General features: G+C 39.3%; 1 protein-coding gene across 3 annotated transcripts in view; it reads right to left on the bottom strand.

The window, feature by feature from the left end:
- Positions 1-22,349, bottom strand: part of HIVEP2 (HIVEP zinc finger 2) — a 196,717-nt gene that overhangs the window by 129,957 nt on the left and 44,411 nt on the right. The window lies entirely within an intron of this gene.

Genomic DNA, 22,349 nt, shown 5'->3' with positions numbered 1-22,349 from the left:
GGTCAAAAGCCGTCCATAACCCCATGTGAAGTCAGTGGCAACCCTCTCCAAGTTCCATATGAGACAAGCAGGCACTGAGGATGACATCAGGGAAGTACAGAGTGTTTTCTGTGCCTCCCCAGATGTCCTGGCAGGAGACAGGCTTTTCCCAATCTAAGGGAAAACCAGCCAGGAAATGTGTCTCAGTTGACAGCCCCAGATCACAACTTCTGAGTGGTGATAAAAAGTGACTGTAGGGACACTGAAAGGCCTCTCTGCAATCCTGCTGGGACTGAAGGCACCTCGCCTCATCATCCTAATTACAGAAATCCGAGGGTTAGAATGGAGATGGGGCTCCAAGATGAGAACATGGTGTGGGGCAAAGGACTTTGGCCTTGAACTCAGAAGACCTGGTATCTATTTCTGGCTCTGCCACTCATGAACTGTGTGGCCCTGGATATATTATCCAACATGTCTGATCCTCTATTATGTTATTTATAAATTTAGAAAAAGAGAAACATATATCCTTACTATCATATGGCTTTTGAAAGAACTCAATGAGATTATGTGAGTAAGAGTCATTGGTAAATTAGGAAGGCCTGCAAACATGGTGATTTCTCACTCTATGGAGGGGCACATCCTTTATACTGTAGGCAAAGGGTACTCAGTGAAACTTTTAGATCTTCATAGTAACCTATTAAACGTTACATTTTAAGAAGATGGGCCTTGCAGTGGAATAAAGAACTGACCACAAACAGAGTAATTTGAGTCAGCAGCACCAGCTAAGAGGCTGTAGTAGACCAGGCATGGTGAAGTAGAACCTTTCTATGGTAGTGGCACTTAAACTCTCCAGTAGGGGGCTTTTGAGGAAGAACATTGATGTTGGATGTTGAGCACAGGGTCAATAATAAATTAGAGATGATTGTTATCTGAGCTCCTGCTAGAATAAACTCCATCCTCCAACCTCTTGAGCCCTCCCCTAGCACTGCAAATTCAACCCCATTATCCTCTTGACCTGCTCCTTCTTCTCTATCTCAAACTCAGATCCCCACTTGCTAATGCAAGACCCCCTTCTCTCCTTGGTTTTCACTTCTTCACAGCTGCTGCAGCGGCTTTTTGCTCTCATGTTGACTTTGGGTCCCTGATTCTCAACCATCCCAGGCCATCTGACTTCAGCTGTCTGAGCAGCTGCAGATCACACAGTCAGATACTTCATTAACACCCTCCCCAGGCTTCCACAGTCTCTTCTCTAGGCAGGCTTCCAGCCTCCTTCTGACACTCCCATGCCCATCTCCAAACATGGCTCACCCACAGGCTGCGTTCTGTTTCCCTTTTTTAAACTGCAATCCCAGCAAAAGTCACTCAATAGTAGCACCTGGGCCTTGATCTCTGACTTCCAGTGAATTCTCTGAGGACCAAGACTATGTCTTGTTCATATTGTATCTACAAGCACTAGCACAGAACCTGACATATAGAATAACCGCAATTGAACACCAATTTCAGTGAATGAAATTGATAATTTGGAAACTCTATAATTCATCTCACCTATAACAGTGCTTTTCTTGGCTTCCACCTACCCCTCACTACTCCTCTTAGTCATCTTTATTAGATTCTATTGTTCATTCTGTCCCCAAAGCAGGAATATTTCCCAGGATTCTAAACTCAGCTCTCATATTCTCTCTTTGCTCTCTCTCCAGCAGAGAACAGTTCCCACCAGCAAACACAGTAGAATGTCAAGACATTTCAGATACTCATCCTCACTAGGACCCAAATACAATGCTCCTGCCAACAACCCCACAACTTGCACCCTCCCTCAGAGGGTGAAGCCACACCAAAAAATTGACTCCAATGAGAAGGAACAAAGGTCAGAGAGCAACTGGACCCTCCCAGTGGAGACAGCTGAGCCTCAAGTGGGACTGACAGGCAAGCCTTTGCCACCAGACAGTCAGCAGTGTGTCCTACATTGATGACAAAGACGCCTCTCTTCTCAGGGATCATTACTTGCCTTTAAAAGTCCAGGTTCTCTGAGGCCTGGGAGCTTTATACCTTTAAAGGCATTCAGTGTCCTCTCTTTGAGACAGTCTTCCATATCCAAGAGAAAGGTTTGCTTCAGCACTTCATTACAAATGGGGAAAGCTGCCCTACACCTCTGAGACCCTAGCCCAAACCTGCCCATTCAGCCTGTGGAGCTCAGACTCTCTTCCATCAAGTCCTCAGGCAAAGTTCGGCCTACAACTGGGCTCTTCCTAGATTCCTTCCATCCATCAATGCCTTGGCACAATTTGAGGCCACAATCACAACTGCAGGTTCCTCACACCCCTATCTTGACAGAACAGTCATATAAAATAAAATGTGTCTTCTGCCCAGCAGTTCTGGTCTCTATTAGTGGAATTTCCATTCCTTGAACCACTGGAGTTCAAACATAAGGCATCTTTGACATCTCTAGTACTCAGTTTGGATCAAGCATGAAATGTCATTTTTTTCCCCATACTAGACTCAAGTTTCTTGGGGAAAGACGTTTTTATCTTATGCTTTATGGTTACAATGCATAGATCCTCTTTCATGGTTTTACTGTATGTTTCTGGATCTTCTTAAGCTTGTTCCCTCAGGAGGGAAATAAATGTTTTATTGGACTATGCCATGAGGCCTTATGAATACCTCTCCATTCATATAAAACTAACCTAAATAACAGAAGGAAACAATTTTGGATATGGCCTTACCCAGTTCACACAGGAGTCAGGCTATGATTTTATGGAAAATTAGGCACTTGTGAGCAATTAGTTATTTAAACATCTATAAATCATGATGTCAATAATTTTTAAATGTCCAGTAAAAAACCTGAAAGTTTGGAAAGAGAATTTTTTAAGACAAATTCTGTAGCAAGTGAATTAATTCCAAGAAAAATGAACGTAGACAACTAGAGCAGCCAGTTTTGAGACACAGTAAGAATGGTCATACACATGTTATTAGAGTATATTCCTGTGTATCCTTTAGTTCTGAAGCAATCAGATAGTGTCATCTAACTTTAGTGAAATTAGAAGAAGGCCTTTAAGAAAAATTATTGGACCTGAGTTCTGACATCTGTATTCGAAAATACGGTCTCTGAGGTCCTGCTTTCAGCTGTCAGGATAGTTAGACCTCAAAGATCTCCTTCTCTCATAGAAAATATATCTTCTTCCAAGTAAAAAGAGTAGAATAAAATATTTCCACGAAAATGCACTTATCTCTACGTACTATGCCTCCCCAGAGATCTGTGTCTCTCGCTGAGTTCCCAGTCTCATGTTGTATGAAAGTCCTTCCTAAAAGCCACCATTCAACATGAGCTTCTAGTCCTGCTGACTCAAATGATGACATCTTGTTATAGAAATCTGAGTGCCTCACAGTGGATCTACACATCAGTTACTGACAGCCACTGCCAACCTCTGTCACAGGAAGATTAAGATAACACAGTTAAAGCTGTAAACACTGCCCTAACTAATTATCAGAGTTTGCTACCATTATCAAGGCTGCAGGAGGACTCTACCCAGAGTCATCACGCTCTTTCCTGACATCATATATGACATCTCCAGCGAGCAGAGCTTATCCTTAAGCCACTGTCAATACAATGTGTAATTTTGAGTATAAAGCCCATCCATTTATTAGGCCTCATATTCTTCATCTATAAAATGACTACAGCGAAGTATGAAACATTTTAAAACTTGGATAATCACTAAGAAGAATTTCTAAAGCTAAAGAGTCCTTCAACACCATTAACTCACTGATTACATAGAAAAGAAGTAGAAGAGGCAGAGTGTAGTAGCTCATGCCTGTAATCCCAGCACATTGGGAGGCCAAGGTAGGAGGATCACTTGAAGCCAGGAGTTTGAGATCAGCCTGACCAATACAGCGAGGTCCTGTTTCCACAATAAATAAATAAATAAATAAATAAATAAATAAATAAATAGCCGGGAGTGGCAGTGAGCACCTGTAGTCCTAGCTACTCAGGAGGCCGAGGCAGGATCACTTGAGCTCAGGAGGTCAAGGCCACAATGAGCTATGATCATGCCACTGCACTCCAGCCTGGGTGACAAGGCAAGACCCTGTCTCTATAAAAAAGAGAAAGGAGGGGAGGGGAGGGAAGGGAAAAGAAAGAAAGAATCATACATACCCTCTCAGAATGAGCTTTAGCAATAGGTCATTCCATTGTTCTGACACTGTCAATTAGGAATCTTCCTAATTTTGAGGGTTTCTCTTTATTGTTTACTTAATGCTGGCATAATGTACCTTTAAGAAGGTAAAATTAAGTGTCACCTCAATGTTTTAGGCTGGTTTTTGGTGTTAGCTTCACTTTCCTAAACCCTGCAACTTAACAGGAAGCTTAGTGAAAGGACCACATATTAACCAGGAAACTCCATCAGCTGCACTGACCAAAGCTGATAAACTAACCACCCATACTACATTCAAATAGTCTGATCATCTATAAATAATAAAAGCGTCTCCATAGAAACCAAGTATACAGGGAAATCTGCTCACAGTACGGGATCTGCTTTAACAAAAAGACATCACTTCAAGCCAAGATTTTGCTCTAACTTAGGTTTACACATCATCATACACGGACAGCATTAGATATCACACCTTTGGAATTTCACAGTACTGAAGATTACAAAAAGCTCTGCACATGGAGAGATAAAGGGGGGAAAAGCTTTGGGAGAAAAGATTTGCATATGTAGTTATAAAAATACCAAAGCAGATTCCATGCTAAGCTCTGCCAAAAACAGAACAATTACTGTTGCCCATCAGCACGCAGAGAATATAAGCCTGAAATTATATTCTCTTCTCCAAGCAGAAGCAGTCATCAGATTATCAAAATGAGGTTATCCTGACTCAATTCAAACAGTTTTTATATGGAATAAGCACAATGCAATCAACAGACAAGCAGCTATTTCCTTCCCACACAAACTATAATCTTTTGTGAAATATATTTTTAATGAAGAATACATAACCCTCCTACATGTTTACTTCTGCCTTCATACTCCTCCACATACAAGCACACATACAGTCTAAGGAAAGGGAGAAGGATTTTATAGCTTCTAATAACATCCCTTACAATGTAAGGCAAAGAACAGTAGCATCTGAACTAACCGTCAAATGTAACTTTTTCATATAGAGTGATGCTTATGAAAGTAAAGCTCATCTCCAGTGGCTCCTCAGGAAAAGTACAATGAAATCGACATAAACAATGGATCTCACCAATATTTTAATAATTTATTTCTAATTAGATGCATTATGAAGGCTTAATTCATTCAACTACTAATGACTCAAAACTCACAGAGCTCTGAGTTTAATCTTTCGCAAATTTCAAATTATAAATTTCTTGTCATGAGTCATCCTGCTATTCAAGAAGCAAGTTTTCAACAGGAAGGTTTTTCTTTTTTGTAGGTAATGTTTATAGTGACAGTCATTTTTCTTTCTCCTTCAATCCCTTGAATTTTAAATGTCTAAAATTGAAACAATATGACTTGACAGGTGAAACATTTTTACCATTAGGATAGCTGATTTGAAATGAGGCTATAAAAATAATTATGAATGTTCATGCCCACTTAACAGAATTGTAAAACAGATCAAAGTTTAAAAATCTCTTTTTCCACTAGGGCTTTTTTATCCTACACACAATATCTATTTGAGGGTACTGGATCCTGGAATGCATTTCATAATTTGCTTCCTAGGAGGGAAACCATTAAGAAATTAATTACAGTGACAAGCAGCCTTGGTAATCTCTTACATTAAGGGAATATGCCTTTGTTCTGGACAAAAGAAAGGAATAAAACTTGGTAAGCCAAATCAACAAGTGTCTTTAAAAAAAAAAGCCTTAAAAGATCAGCAAATCAATGTTGCCTAAATGTGTGAACGATGCAATCCTATTACACTAAAAGGAGTGTTTCAATTTTGCCTAATTGTCATTTTAAAAAAACAAAAACAAAATAATCGCTGAAAAGGTAGACTACACAAACATGGACAAACTAAGTGTCGTTTCATTCACACCTAAACTACACCTCATCAGAACAGAACCTTGTCTCCTTAATTCAGCAAAAGCTCAAGAATTACTTTTGCAAACAAAGTAGCATAGAGGAAGGATAGAGACAGGAAGAGAAAGAACGGGAAGAGAAAGAAAAGGAGTTAGGAAGACAGACTAGGAAAAAAGTTTGGGAGATGGACACCGTTATCCAAAAGCAAATGTAGCTGCTGAGGCTGATGATTAAATCTCACTACATCCAGTTCAGGAACCTTATTCACACGTGTGTAAGAAAGAGGTAGGGAAAGGCAAGACAATGAGAAAACATTTGTGCATTCAGTTATAAAGCATTTTCACACACATACACAAATACACTGCTCTGCTCCCCAAAGCATGCTGATAAGAGGTGCAGGTTAACTTCAAAAATCACCTCCAGATAGATACCCAAGCATATAGAGATTAAAAACAACCCTAAATTCCTACATAGCACTAGGAATGCTGGCACACCTTTAAATTCAAACCCTGTTTTTATACAGGATTGTAATAGTCCAGTTGCTCATGGACCAATCTAACTGATTTGGAAAACAAAATCTTAACTAATTGAAGAAAACTCGGTGCCTTCTCCAGTCAACCCCATGGAGTTACTCTGCGCAGCCCATGGCAAGGTTCTGACCGCCCGCTTCCTTAGGTCCAGGAAATGCACCTTTCCCCACACACAGCCACGGAGGAGGGCTAAGAAACAAACTGAGCCAGAATTGCTGCTGTTCACAAAAGGAATTCCCCCTCCCTTCCCCTCCTTCTCCCTCCCCTTTCTTCTCTCGTCCCTCCCCCATCATCGCTGGAGAATAATATCACTCTGCTACCTGCCTTGAGCAACACCGTGAGCCCCTGTCTTCAAGCATTCAGTGAATTTAACAGCCTGGAAATTCCTGTTGTCCATTCGCTGAGGTCACAGATAAAGCTAAACAACAAGCCGTGGTTCCCATCAATCATAAGTCACTCACTGATAGAATGTATGGTAGGAGACCTGATGGAAGCGAGTCACCAGAGAAAATACCCACTGATGACGCATATCCAGGCATAAAAATAGTTACAGGGCCCTCAAAGGGATTATTCAACAGCCTACATTTAGACTTTCTTACAAGAGACCTGAAGTCAACGTGCTGCAGTTAAGTGGCTGGAGAGTTGAACTTTAAGCTTCCTCAACAGACTTAACCACAAAAAGCTGTTTTAAATAAGCTCCCACAATAACAAGCTGTTTAGTAAATTTGAACACAACTTTATAAGCCCTAAACAGTACCACCAACTATCTTATAAAATGCCACATAATCTTCTATTTTATTCACTTTCTCCTTCAAATAATGATTTCTCTTCTTTAACTCGTAGTCCCCAAGCAGTAATATTTAATCAGTCCGAAGAAATACAGCCTTAGTTGCTTTCCAAATAAACTTTAGGAAAACAACACAAATTACTTTCTGCATCTAGATCTTTATAAAACATGCTTTTAAGTAAAGTTTAATTACAAATTTCACCAAAAAAACCTGACATTTTGCCCACTGTATTTGCAGTTATCTTTTTCATGAATTGGTTTGATCATTTACAGAAATAATTACCACATGTATTACATACACCTACTAAATATGGTATCTTATACAAAGTAGGCATTATTATTGTTTGACAAATGAGTGAATGAATGGATGCATCAATCAATGAAATCTTATGTGCAAGTATTTTAATTGAGCAAATGACAAGTAAGATGTTAACTAAGATTGAAATTCTGTTTTTTTTTTTTATTTTATGAGGAGGAAAATAACTTTTTACACGTATAACCATTTTAATAGTTTTCAAATCATCTGTTCTGTTTTCCTCCCACTCAAACATATGCATAGCTACCCTGCAAGCAGGTCGTTCACAGAACTTTCATATCAGAAAATGCTGGATTTTGGCACATTTTTATATTTGAATATCTAAAAATGCTCCCTTCCCAGTTTGCCTTAAACAAATGTGCTGACACAATGAACAATGAAGGCAACTGGCTATGACAGAACCCAAAATTCTGCCTCAGAACTTGAACACTTCCGACTTGTAACACCCTATTTGTTAGTCATACTATAAATCCTTTCCTAATTGTGGACAGGTTTCCATTGTTACCCAGTTAATTATTAGCCATAGAAATTTATCTGTGATAGAATTTATCTCAGTGCTTAATGTTATTAACGATCTTGCCCACACAAATGGCAAAAACCTGTTAACAACACTGCTGTAACTTTTGACAAAACATGTTTAGGGCTTTACTCTGGAGGGTAGCTCTCCAGTGAACTAGTTAACAAGATGACATTTCTCTTCCTGTCCTGTTAGGCTCTACATCATTTTCCTCAAGAATTATAACACTGCTATAAATACAGGTGCAACATATTTTTAGTACTAAGATTTCACAAAGCATTCACGTTTCTCTCCTGTGCATATGTGTCAACAGTATGTGGCCTAGTTTAAAGAACCTAAATGGAAATGTTCACTGGTGCCCTCTAGTTGATCATTGCTAAAGCAATTTTGAAGAAGTACACATGTACCTCCATCACTCCACTCATAAATATTGCAAAGTTCCCAATCAACATTCAGCCCTTAATTCCTGACATAAAATGTGAAATAAAAAATGAAATTTAGAAACTGTTTTATTTCATAAGGTTTCATTATGCATTTTTTTGGAAAATGAACAATAAAGAAAAACTTTGAGAAATTAAAAAAAAAAACCTAAAAGAAGAGACATATTCCTATTTGCCAAAGAAGAAAAAATGTATTAATACTTAATATTAACTCAGAAACCAAAAATGTTTCACTAATTTTACAAAAGGATAGTTCAAAATCAGCCGAGGCACCCTGAAATGATCATGTTTCACCCTGCTACATACATTTGACAGCTTTCGGTCATGGTGGTCTATGCTGGTCAAGTCTGAACTGAGGATCCTCAGATAATTTTAAACAATACCAATATCCAAAGGAGACAGTATTCCAAATTGCACTGACATATTAACTGTCAAACCAGAGATCACTGATTGAATCCCATAAGAGGTTATTTCCATCAGCACTCCTAGTTTTAGTAATTCCAGGCCTGTTAAATTTTTCATCAGCAGAACAATTGTTTTTTGTTAAGAGAAAATGAAACTTCCTTACCCTAGATTGGAAACTATGCTATCATTATAGTTATTTAAATCTGTGAGATCATTTCCTGCATTGTCTCCTCCAATGAAGAGGTTAAACAAATCATTGCTTAAAATTTTAAAATGCAAAAATACATTTCAGAGAGTATGTGCTTTTAGGTTTCTGAAATATCAAACAATGTAATCACCTGGTCACTAAATTTAGCACCAGATTATTTAATTATCTGGAAAGAACTGGGGGAAGGGGAGGATACAGCAAAACGGCAATGCAGCAAAAAAAAAAAAAAAAAAAAAAAAAAAGCTTTTTCAAATTAGTCTCTCTGTCAGTAGTAAAGTACTATGACAATAAATCATTTTACATGTTTTAACTGTATTCAAAAAATGGGAAAATACATCCCTAGTTCACTATCCTATGCCTAGTCAAGGACAGATACCTCACATTTAGACTATAAAGTCAGTTTTCTCCTTTAGTCTCAGTGTTATGATGGGATTCTGTTTTATTTTGTTTTATTATTCTTTTTGAGATACTCACTCTGTTGCCCAGGCTGCAGTGCGGTGGTGTGACCACAACTCACTGGGACCACAGGTGCATGCCATGTAAAGATGGGGTCTCACTTCATTGCCAGGGCTGATTTCAAACTCCTGGGCTCAAGCGATCCTCCTACCCTGGCCTCCGAAAATGCAGGGTTTATCAATATGAGTCACAGTGCCCAGCCATGGATTCTGTTTTATTTTTAATTTTAAAAAATTACATCCTTAAATTTTCTCATTGTTTAATAGTGACATTTTTCATTTAGTAAATAAGATTGCTTCCAAAATATTTCATGGGCTCAATGAAGTCATTATCTTCATTGTTTTCCCACCCTGCAATGCACCTACAAGAGTGCTTGCACACACACATATTCAACCTTTCTTTCCCTCATGCCTGATCTCCTTTGATGAAGTCAAACATTTAAAGAACCCAAGGTGTATTCAAGAGTCATCCTTAAACCTCAGCTCCCATGTGTAATCACGAAGCCATGACAATTTTACCAAGGTACCTCTGTTTCTTGTCTATCTTCTCTCTAATTCCACTGCCGTGACCTTAGTTTTACCCTTCAACACAGTGCTTCTCTCAGGGAAATAAAATAACTATCCTTAGTTCTCCCTCTTCTCCCAAACTATGCTCTACATGACCAAAAGTGAGTTGTAGAAAACATAACTCTGACTATACTACTCATTCCATCAAAACCCTTCAATGGCTCCTAGTTGTATCATACAAAGTCTTGTATCAGAGATCACTCTACATTATCATAATTTTTCATTTATGTGTTTGAACTTTCTATTTGATTTTGAGCTCCTTAAGGTCACAGACTGTGTTATACTTATTACTGCATCTCCATTTCTCAGCAGAGTACCTGGCACTTTTGTTGAACTAAAGTGGACTGAATGACAGGACACTGCACTGACATTTTAAACTCCTGATGTGGCCATGCATGGTGGCTCACATCTGTAATTCCAGCATTTTGAGAGACTGTGGCAGGAGGATCTCTTCAGTCCAGGAGATGAAGACCAGCCTGGGCAACAAAGCAAGACCCTGTATCTACAAAATATTAGCTGGGTGGCAAGCGCCCGTAGCCCTTGGGAGGCTGAGGCGGTAAGATCACTTAAGGAATTCGAGATTATAGTGAGCTGTGATGATGCCACTGCACTCCAGCCTGAGCAACAGAGCAAAGCCCTGTCTCAAAACAAAGAAACAAACAAACAAAACTCCTGATGTGGTCTAACTAGACTGAATAAAAAGAAGGCATGGCAGAGCAATTCTCTTTGAAAGCAAAGCAAACTGACTTCAACAATAGTATTCTCATATCTTAGGCAATTACATAACCTCTCTGAACCTTAGTTTCCCAAGCTACAAAATGGTGTTATGACAAATGGAATAGCATACACTGTGTGCCTGCTACAACAGCTGGCACCTATTGAGAAGGTGCTCAATAAATGGCAGCTATTATTATGTTTTAGTGATTTCTGCTGTGCAATTATACATACATTTATCAGACATCAAAATGACCTATTTTGGTGCTGTCGACTAGACATGTATCTATATATCTATGCTGTCTAATACTGTAGCCGCTGGCCATAAGTGGCTCCTGACACTTGAAATGTGGCTAGTATAACTGAGAAACTGATTTTTCAATTTTAATTACTTTAAATTTAGATAACCTCATGAGACTGGGTGGCACTGGGCAGCACAGACCAAATTAGCCCTGACATCAATGGAGCCCCCTTTAAGTGTCTATCATTTCCCCTTTCCCCAAAATCAGTCTTGTTTACAAGGATTCAAGTGCCAGTGTTAATTAGGGTCTATGTCTTCATTTTTGCTAATTCAACACTGCCTGCTCTGTTAAAGAAATCAGACCTAAATGCCTATATTTTTCACTCCCTTTGCAAATTAACTCTAGCGCTAGTAGAAGAGGCTCTACATCAGTAAAACAACCCATTCTATTTAAGAAATTTATCCATGGAAGTGTGAGAAGATCAGATAACAGAGTTCCATAGAGAATCTTCCTCTAACAAGCTCCTCCAAAACTTTGTATCTTTACAAAGTTAACACAGTTCAGCTTTTATTGCGTGTTCTTCTTTACATATTCGTGCACTTGCTCTGCACTCCTTCTAACACTCTAAATTCATTGAAGGTAGAAACAGTCTTGCTTCATTTCGTTGTACATATGTTGAAAGAATTACTACCAAAGAAACAAATGAAGAATACAGTCCACAGAATGGAACCCCCAGCACAACACAGAGAGATGGATCAGAGTGGCAAGTGCACAGGATCTGGACCAAAAGAGCTTATTCCAAATCTCAGCTCTGCCATTAACATTCGATGAGGTTTGGAAAAATCACCTGACCTCCTATCTGCCAAATAATCATAATACTAACCGCAACTCCTAAATATTCTGTTAATATAATAATCTAATGAGATAAATCAGACATATAAATATTAGCGCAAATAGTGTAACTGAGAAAGTAATAAAAAAAAACACTTAAATCTCTACCCAGTATATTACTACAGAAAATAATGTCCCATAAATATGAAAAACACCAGGAATCTGTCTTGACAATTTGGATAAATGTCTACAGGGAAAGATCAATTTTAAAATAATTATAAGGATGATTACACTTCCATTTGTAAACTGTAATATTAGCCATTACTTGTGGTGTACAGTCTTTATCTGACATCGAGGTCACAGAATGTTGAAATATGCTTTCGTATATATGGCCTGTCTCCTTAATCATACCTGTGCTGTATGGATAGGGTCTGCAGTCTTCAAAATATTTGGTAAAAATAGTTCACTTTTGTTGTTTGCTTTTCATTTCACAAAGTACTTTCACTTATATGCTTAAAGTTCTCTTCGGGACAACTCCAAGAGAGGCTTAGGATTTTATTATTTTCACTTTGCAGAAAAGTAAGTAATAACAGCGTCAGTAGGTAAAACCATCAGGTTAGTAACTGGAAGTCTAGAACTCCTGTTCTTGTACTCAAGGAATTTCCTACTGTTTCCCATTTCCAAAGGAGAACCTAGATTGTGTTCATGTGTTCCCACATTAAGAATTTTAGCAAAATACTAGGTATTACACTGTACATCTATCTCATCATACATATATGTTTACATACAATTTAATGTTGATTAATATTAATATATAATTTAATAATTTTAAAAAGTGTTCTCATCCACACTCACTTAGCAGATCCTTACAGAGTGGGTATGCCAGGTAGTACAATCACCATTTATAGATAAGGAAATTGGGTTTTGGAGAGATCTCAACTCTTGACAGTGTCTTTGCAGAGTTGTGGAGATGAATGATCTGTGCACCCGGGCTATGGATCTAGATCTACTATCACCCAGTTGAGTAACTTCAAATAAGTCACCCAGCCTTCCTAGGCCTCGCCCTCCTTCTACGTAAAATGAGAGACTTTGAGTCACTCACAGATACCACCTAGCTATTAAAACTCTATTATTCTGCAATTCAGCTAATTCGGCAACATCGCTGAGACACAGCCCCCGACGGGCTAAGTCCTTGCTGGTTCTTTGTCCTCTCTCAAACACTGTAATGCCTCTTACGATATTTGTTTCTCCATGATCGAAAAACTGGACTTCATTAAGGAGTTCATTCTGTTTGTTTGTTTATCTTTATAGAGCCCTAGGCCCTGTTTATGTCCCGTTTATTCTTTGATCCTTTAGCTATGTCCAGCCAGTAAAAACATTCCCTAGAAGAAAGGCTAGCCGAGACAGACCCATGTAGACACAGGGGTCCCGGGGAAAAGGGTGTGCCCTCACTTGACCTGGCCTCACTGTGCTGCCTACCACACTTTCACTTTGGGGATAGGAGATGTTTGTCTGTGTTGATGGGTTTTGATATCTTTTACATTTTTATTTTTTTAAAGAAATAGTACGAAACTCAAGGGTGATAGGAAAGACAGGCTCTTGCACACAGGTCCAGGAACAGGGTCCCAACAGATTTAAAACAATTTAAGTGGCCCAACTAAGAAGATTTCCACCATAAAGAAGGGGCACGTCCAAAAGAAGTCATGTCTAAGGGCACCTGGCTGAAAGTACGGACTCATGTGCACAAATCCACACATACCCTCTGCTGGCATGGATAATGCTCTTCCTACATCCCGGCCGAGGTGCCAGAGAAATAAGCAACCTGACCCCCCAAGAGTCTTTGGAGCCTGGCAGTAACCTGAGCTGCTCTAGGTTATTTTTGCTGATGGCTAGTAGTTCTTAAAGGGACTGTATTCTAAGTACACATGTCCAGACACGGAATGCAAACTAATGACAAGACAGAAGTGATCGACCTATCTTCATTAAATGAAGTCCACAAACGCATATAATAAATAAACGAGAAGATATGTGAGCAAATATTTTAATGACCTTTCAAAGGGATCAATCATATATCCTGTGATATAACATCAATGGCTTAATACAAGGCAATACTGAATAACATAGAATTCTATTGGTGTACAATTTAAACAGACAGCAGGCATTTCCCCCAAGGCTCTGTCCTCAGTGCAAACCTCCTACTTAAGGGAATGGGGAGTCGAGATTACAGATGGAAATGACTTCCAGGACTGAGCTCTACAGTTATCATCCCACTTAAATGCTCGCTACAACTCTTAAAAGTATAATCATTCCATTGTACCAAAAAGGAAAGTGGAGCTCAGTGAGGCTTCGTAACATCCTCAAAAGTTACATGACAGGTGGGTGCAAGCCCCTTCCAATAATGTCTATGGGAAAGGTGAAGATTCTGAAAGCAAACATCCCATTCAAGAAATCATTAGTCCTTTCATTCTCTACCCCACATCCCTATATTGGCCAGGCAGGAACTGGAAAGTGGGACCTGGAGTCACAAACACCCAGGTTTGTAAACCTTTTCCACCACAAACTTGCTGGGTGACACTGGGCAAGGTGGATACAACCCTTGAGCCTCAGTGGGAATAACAGTAGTACCTACATGGTCAGGTTGTTTAGAGAGTAAATGAGGTCATCATGTGTGTAATATATTTGGAATGGCGCCTAGCACAAAGACACCCCATAGTAAAACAATTGCTCTTATCAGTTGTATTAGTATTCCTAATTCGGTAAGTGTGCAATTCAATTTGCCTTGAAAAATTTAATAATCTATAATCATAAGAAAAATCATGTAACAGCTAATTATCAAGCAGGTACTGTACAGATACCATCTCTGGTGATCACAATTCTGTCAGGCAAGTGATCTGACTCCCCTTTGCAGATGAGGGAACTGAAATTTGCAAAGGTTTAGTATCTTGCCCAAATTACAACTAGCAAGTGACAGGACAGGGACTTTAATTTAGGTCTGACTTCAAAGCCTATACTCCTTTCTCTCAATCGAGAAATAGCCAGAGAAATGGCATGAAGAGCAGTGAGAACAACACTCTATTCTACCCAGTTCTATTCTACAACTTGTTAACTCTGCCCTAAGGTCAGTGTGCAACCTTTCTAACCTGTTTCACCTGCACTTTTCGGGGGGAGGGAAGCCTAATCTCTGCAGCATGTTATCCATCCATTATTGGTTTACAGGTAATTCTACAGAGAATGATAAAGTTCTCTGTATCCCTATTTAAAATATATTATTGTAAGGGTTCATTTCTGAGCCATGGCTCTTCAGAAATCCACAAGTCCTGTATTACATAATCATGACAAAGACACACAAATGTATAAAATCTTATAGTTCATAAAGCATCTTCACAAACATTCACTCACTTAATCATCTTAACAACTCAGCAAGGTAGCTATGTGCCTGTTTCTCAGATGACGAAACTGAGGCACAAGTTAAGTCAATTGCTTATAGTCATATAATCAATAAATAGTAGAGTTGCCATTTTAATAGCTGGGTTTTGTGATATCACATCTGTGTTCCATCTATTGCATTATGTTCAGCTCAGGAAAAATATCAGCATCTTTCTAGTGTGATCTGCTATACTCTATAATATATCAAGGGATGACATATTACTAGCTTCCCCTTCTGTCTTTCAGGTACTATCCTTTACTTGTGGTGTATAATAGACTTTTAATTAATTTCAACATTTTTTCCTAACATAGCATAATATCTACTCAAGAAAACCAAGTTAACAGATTAACTTCCCAAAGCTTGACTGTTCAAGAGCACAGGGGCCATATCTTACTCATCAAATTATATTTGATACACAGTTTCTACCCATAAACTTAGTAGCACTTAAAAGTAGATGATCCATAAATTAAATTGAATAAAGCTCAAGACAACTGTAACTTTATAAAACTATAATATGCCTCTATTTTACATAACAATTTTTAAGAACTTTAAGATACTTTTAACAGTGAACTTGACAACAGAAGCTATGTTTCAGGATCACATTTATTGAGTGTCCAGCGTGTCTTGCAGTGCTCCAAGTGTTTTACATTTACTACTTTATTTCTGGAAAACAATTCTATGGGAAGGCACTAATTTTTTTTTTATTTTACAGATGAGTAGACTAAATCAAGTTAACTTAGCGTATAGAGCTAGTTAGTGGTAGAGCAGTCATTTGAACGCAGGGTCTACGGCATCCACAGCATGTGTTCAGAACTACTCTACTACACTGTCCCCACTGACAATATGCCAGACACTGTCCTCAGACCTTAATTCATCTTCACAACAACCCTGGAAGCAGTAGAAAATCATCCTGGAGATTGAAAGTCGCCTTGATAATTCACTGGCACGAATTGGTATTCAGGAGGAAAACTAAGTAATCCAATTTAATTGTTTATAACAGTCCTTCTCCATGACCAAAATTATCACAAGTAGCACATCCATCACATTACAATTTTAAAAGTTGTTGGGAAAATAAAACTTAGAGCTACATTTTAATGTTAACACTTGAAGTTTAAATTTATAGACCGTTTACCTCTTCTTGAACAGTATCTTGATATGTTTTCTGTGCAGTCTTGTACACTTCACATTGTTTTTTGTTTGTAATCTTGCAGTTATGACTCTATCTAGCATCCACTGAAATTTTGGTTTTTTTAAAACAATAAAAATCTGGTAGAAATGTTTTTTTCAGGACTTAAATTCTTGTTTCTTTTCTTGCTTTCATCTTATTTTATCATTTTTTTTTCTTTTGTAGTTTCCCTTTCTTGTTATTTGCTTTGTTTCCTGGTCAAATGATGTAGGACGGTATGCATAGCAATCTTCCAAAACGAGATGCTTAACAGCAGTTTCCTCAAAGTTGAGTCTGTGGACAATCCACATCATTATCTCCAGGGCTGGGGCTCCAAATCTACATTTTTCAGCAAGTTGCCAAGGTGAATTCTCTACATACTGGGATAAATCATTAGATTTTCAGTCTGCTGATTCCTGTAAGTCGTTCTTCCATTGAAGCCTTTTTCATTTAGCAGAGTGTATGTGCTAGTTTTATAAAAAAACATAAACTTCACTCTCTAGACTTCAGCTGAGAGTGTCACACAATATGGGGCATTTTATGTACTAAATTTGAACCAAAGACTTTAACACACTTTATTATTTATTTCAATGTGTAGCAGCCAGGAAACACAACTAGAGAATAGAGATGGGATCAAACCAGGCCTCCAAAGATAATGAATGGCTTAAGAAACGCACCCAACCTGTTTCATTTAAGTTGACCAAAGCAATAGATTTTTATTTTTGGTGTTTCATTTGCATATGAAACCTGACCATTTGGATCCCTCAATTAACCTTCATTATTAAAAACTACCTTATTGAACCAACTAATGGCCGATGTTAAAGAAAAATGTTCAAATAAAACTTCATCGGAAGTTTTCATTTAATAGAAAGTATTTAGTTACTAACAATGCAAAAGATAAGCTAAAACTTAGAACGTGACCTTTTTTGAGATGTCACTTGCTGAAATGTTTGATTATTGCCCATAAAACCCGATAGGAAATTCAGATTACTATATGTGGGTCTCTAAGACAGGCTAATATATTCAATTGTGTCACATCACCTACCTTCCTAACCTTCACACTTAGTGTTTGTTCTTCAACCTTATGGAGACACCCAATTCCTCAATTCCAGCAGTTCACCATCTTCCTCTTCCTCCTGCTCTGGGTTTCTTTCACTATTGTCTCTGAATCCCACTGTGAACCACTTCACCCTTTGTCTTGCCAGTATCCCAACTCATCTGACACCCTTGCCCTTCATACCCATCCTAAAAACCACTCAATTTGGTCCACTGGTTTTTCTGTTCCTGTGTAATCTAGAGGCGCTGAGAAAAAGTACCAATTTCACAGGCTGAGCTACTTCTGCGGAGCCCTCTGAATGTCGGCCTTCTTATTCCAGGATGCTCTGCTCAGCACTCTCTGCCATTTCCTCCAGAGACAATTCCAAGTGTTCCCCATTTTTGTCAATATTATCCAGTTTTTCTAGATAAATAAATTGGCCTTTCACTTCACAAAAAGAAAAAAAAATAATGAATTCTTTTTCAAAGAAAATTATATTTGATGCACAGTTTCTACCCATAAACTTAGTAGTATACCTCCTCCTGCCCCAATCAGTCCTTTCTAGAGCTCAAAGCACTCTAGCTGCTCCAGGATTCTGCTCGATTATCATCTTTCCTTTATATCATCTACATTTCCCTCTCCAATGGCTCTACTTGGTCAGCACATATAAACAGGTTCACACTGATGCAGAAGTGCTTTCTGGGTCCTATGTCTTATTCTATCATCTCACTCCTCCTACACACAGCCACGCTTTCTTGAAGTACAGAGTATGACTATATTGTTCTCTTCTCTACCTCCACAAACATAGTTCCAGATAGGCCCTCAATAGTTATTCTCATTGTTTCAATATTGATGCTGAAAATAGAGAAAGCCCAATAGAAAGGTGGAAAACACAGTTCAGCAGCCACTTTATAAAAAGAAAATATCCAAAAAAAAAAAAAAAATAGGAAAAGGGGCTCAACTTTGTTAACCACCGAAGAAATAAAAATTAAAACTACAAGGGTACACCACTACATAGCCATCAGATGGCCAAAATGCAAAAGATGAAAATGTCACAGCAGGTTGAGGACAGTTAGGACCCTCGTGCATGTTAGAAGGGGCACAGATTGTCATACATGCTTCAAAAAGGCACGTGGTAATAACTACTAAAGCGGAATTCATGCAAGCCCCATGATCCAGCAACTCCACCCCTAGGGCTGCACCTGCAGAGATGTACCATACTATTCATAGAAGCACTATTTGTAAGTGCCAAAACCAAAAGTAATCCAAGTTTATCAATGGTAGAATGAACGATTATAGCACATTCATAGGATGGAATTCAACACAGTAATGAGAATGGATGATTGTTACATGCGACAACATTAACAAATCTCACTGACATACCATGGAGTGAAATAAGTCAGACACACACACATGAAGCAGAGCACATGATTCCATATATATAAAGGACAAAAGCAGGCAAAAGTAATAGATACGGTGTTAAAAGTTAGGACAGCAGTTACCCTTGGGTTCTAAAATAACTGGAAAAGGGCAAGAGATGTGCTCTTAGAATGCTGATAATGTTCAAATGTTGAAAATCCATCAAACTGTCTACATCCTTTTCTGTATATATATTATATTACACAATTTTGAAATCTGGATATATTGATTCATCATTGAGCCACTTCTTATTCAAAACACTCTTGACTTCCTTTTCTGTCTCACTCTATAGATGCTAAGATCCTGAGGCCAGGGACTAATCCTTGTCTATCTCGGCTTCCCTACTTCCTATACAGAGCTTAGTACACACCTGCTCTCAACAAATGATTCTGGATGAGTGAACAAGCATGGCACCTCAGCCCCACTGATTTTGTTCTCTTTTATGCTCTTGACACTGAAGTCTGCATTTTCTGCCTCTTCCCTGGGCTCCAGGTCTTGACATCTGCCTATAGACACTGCAGTGATAACAATCTGCCCTTTATTTGGAACTGGCTTTGAGTCAGGAGCTTTACCTATCACAAACAACCTGCACGTCAGTCATTATTATCCCCCCTTTACAGACCAGGAAATCAAGGATCTCCAGAGGTTTACCTAAGAATGCACGGGTGAAGTACTTTGAAGAAGTAAAATTGAAACTCGGGTCTTTCTTATCCCAAAGCCAAGTATCTTTCCACAGACCACACATGACCACAGATACAACATATCTAAAATGTAGGTCACACAGGCCACGCGCAGTGGCTCACGCCTGTAATCCCAATATTTTGGGAGGCCAAGGCGGGCGAATCACCTCAAGTCAGGAGTTCAAGACCAGCCTGGCCAACATGGCAAAACTCCGTCTTTACTAAAAATACAAAAATTAGCCAGGTGTAGTGGTGCGCACCTGTCCTCCCAGCTTACTCAAGAGGCTGAGGCAGGACAATCACTTGAACTCAGGAGGTGGAGGTTGCAGTGAGGTCACACAACTGCACTCCAGCCTGGGCGACAGAGCAAAACTTCATCTGAATAAATAAATTAAAATTAAAATTAAAAATGAAATGTAGGTCACTACTTTTCTCAAAGGCCTGCTCATCTTCCTTATCCTGAGCAGTATCGTCACTACCCAACTTGTCACCCAAGCTGCAAGTCCTGGGAATTGCCTTCAATTTCCCTCACCCTTCACACTGACTCAGCCACTAAGTACTGTGTGCTAAGCTTGACAGTCCATCCTGTGCTTAGTATTCTAAATATCGCAGCATTAATTCAGGCTTTCATTTTTTTCTCTTGAATATTACTATAATTGTCTGCAAACCATGTCTCCCAAATCCAGGCTTGTCTTCCTCTGTATCATTCTTGTGATGCTGCTTGAGAGATCTTTGTAAAATGCTAATCGGAATATGTCCCCCCGTCTTGCCTACAGGACAGAGTTCAAATGTAGCAGCATGGCATACCCTCCTTGACCTGGTCGTGGCCAAGCTCTCCATATCCTTCCCTTGTGACTCTACTCCTCCTCCTCCCACCTTGTAATCCTGCCATGTGAAATGCACCTCACAAATGCACCTTTCTGTTTCCATGTCTCTGGATCCTTTTTTGCTAAGGCTTTATCTTCCTGGAATGCCCTTTCCCATGCTGTCTACCAGGCAAATTCCCACCCATCCTGCAAGAGGCAGCTCAAGCACTTAGTCCTCTGTCAAGCCTCTCAAGTAAAGCTGCTGCATTGCTTTCATGTCACAGCTAAGCTTTGTGCATCCTTCTCTTACAGCCCTTTCATAATGTATTGCCGTTTTTACAGACTGCAGCCTTCAGTTCTAGACCATTAGCTCCTCGGGGACACATGTCTGCTTTTTATTGCATGCTCAGGCCCACATGCAATAGTCAACAATACTCGAACAAGTGAATTAGTAAATGAAACCAATTGTATGTGTACATATAATCTTAGTTGCAAATAATTTATTTTTAAAAGCAAATCCCAAGAGAATGATCTAGGCAGAAACAATGAGGCAAGAATAGGTCATTTATCTTTGTAAACTCTAGGAGAGTGCAGCTCAAAGTGTAAGGCTGAAAACAACATTTAGCTGTTGTGTGTCCGCAGGAACATAGCATCCTCCTCTCCCAGGCCACTCGTCAATGATCTCCTCCTGCCACCACCGCAGCCATCTCTGATCCTGGGCAGGGGTTAAGTTCAGGGGTGAAAGGAAAAGGGTGAAGATCTGTATTGAATAGACTATCTCCTGGATCCCTAGTCTCTGAATCGAGTGGAGAGAATCACTGATACTCAACCTCAAGTTTTCGGTGAAATAAAAATGGTCTAAACCTTAATAGAGATGATTCTCATTGCTAACCAGGATACAGCAGAATATTCCATTTATCTCCTGGATTGGCTAAAGTGGAACAGAGCAAAAATAAACATTTTTCAGATTGTGCTTTCACTTCTAAGATGCAGGACAGGAACGTGGGCATATCAATAGTCAAGTGGTGATACTATTAGTTCTGAATGAAGAAACTAAGCAAAGGACTGGTGGAATTGACAAAGATGAGTATGGCTGCAAAGCACAGTGAGAGAAGAAACTTGACATCTGAGAGTTGAGTGAGGGGCTGAGAAACTCTAGGCTGGAATACCCACTTCGCCAATCACTCCACGCCACCTCGTCAGCCCGGGCCACACGGTACTTAAGTACAAGGCGGGACATCAGATGACCTACCAAAAGCACTCCTTGCACAGAGAAGAAAGCTGACTATGGCTCTCGCCAGCCCCTACTCTACATGAAGGCTACAATTAAACAGCTCTCCCTGGAATAAGGCTGTGGAAAGAAGCAGCCAAGTGCCCCCCTGAGACACACAGAAAAGCAATAACTATGTTGACATTCCAAGAAGAGAGAGGGAGAAGAGCATTTCTCTTGCAGTCACATTCTTTAATTGCCTCTTCTGGCTTCCTTTCTGGAGAAAGAAGGGAGGTGGATGGCGGCTGGATCATGTAAAAGACCAGAGTGCAGCTGATGTGAACTTCTATCAGGCCTCCTTGCACAAAGACCTTATTATAATACACACATAAAAATGCATGGGCAAGTCTTGGAGGGTTGGGGTTTTTCCCCCCAAACTCACTCCCAGCCCCGTGCTTTGAATGCAGTTGTGTATACACACCCTCTGACAGAATAGGTTCTTCGTGTTGCCATGGAGCTGAAACCTCTGTAGTTCAGATGGAAGGATCACAGTGCTTTTATGCTTTTAACAGCAGAGGTAAGAATCACTGCATAATATTAACTCCACTTT

This window comes from Macaca thibetana, chromosome 4 (assembly GCF_024542745.1).
Source record: "Macaca thibetana thibetana isolate TM-01 chromosome 4, ASM2454274v1, whole genome shotgun sequence".
Classification (NCBI taxonomy): Eukaryota; Metazoa; Chordata; class Mammalia; order Primates; family Cercopithecidae; genus Macaca; species Macaca thibetana.
The sequence above is the reverse complement of the archived record's forward strand: the minus strand, read 5'-3'. Positions and strand labels throughout refer to the sequence as shown.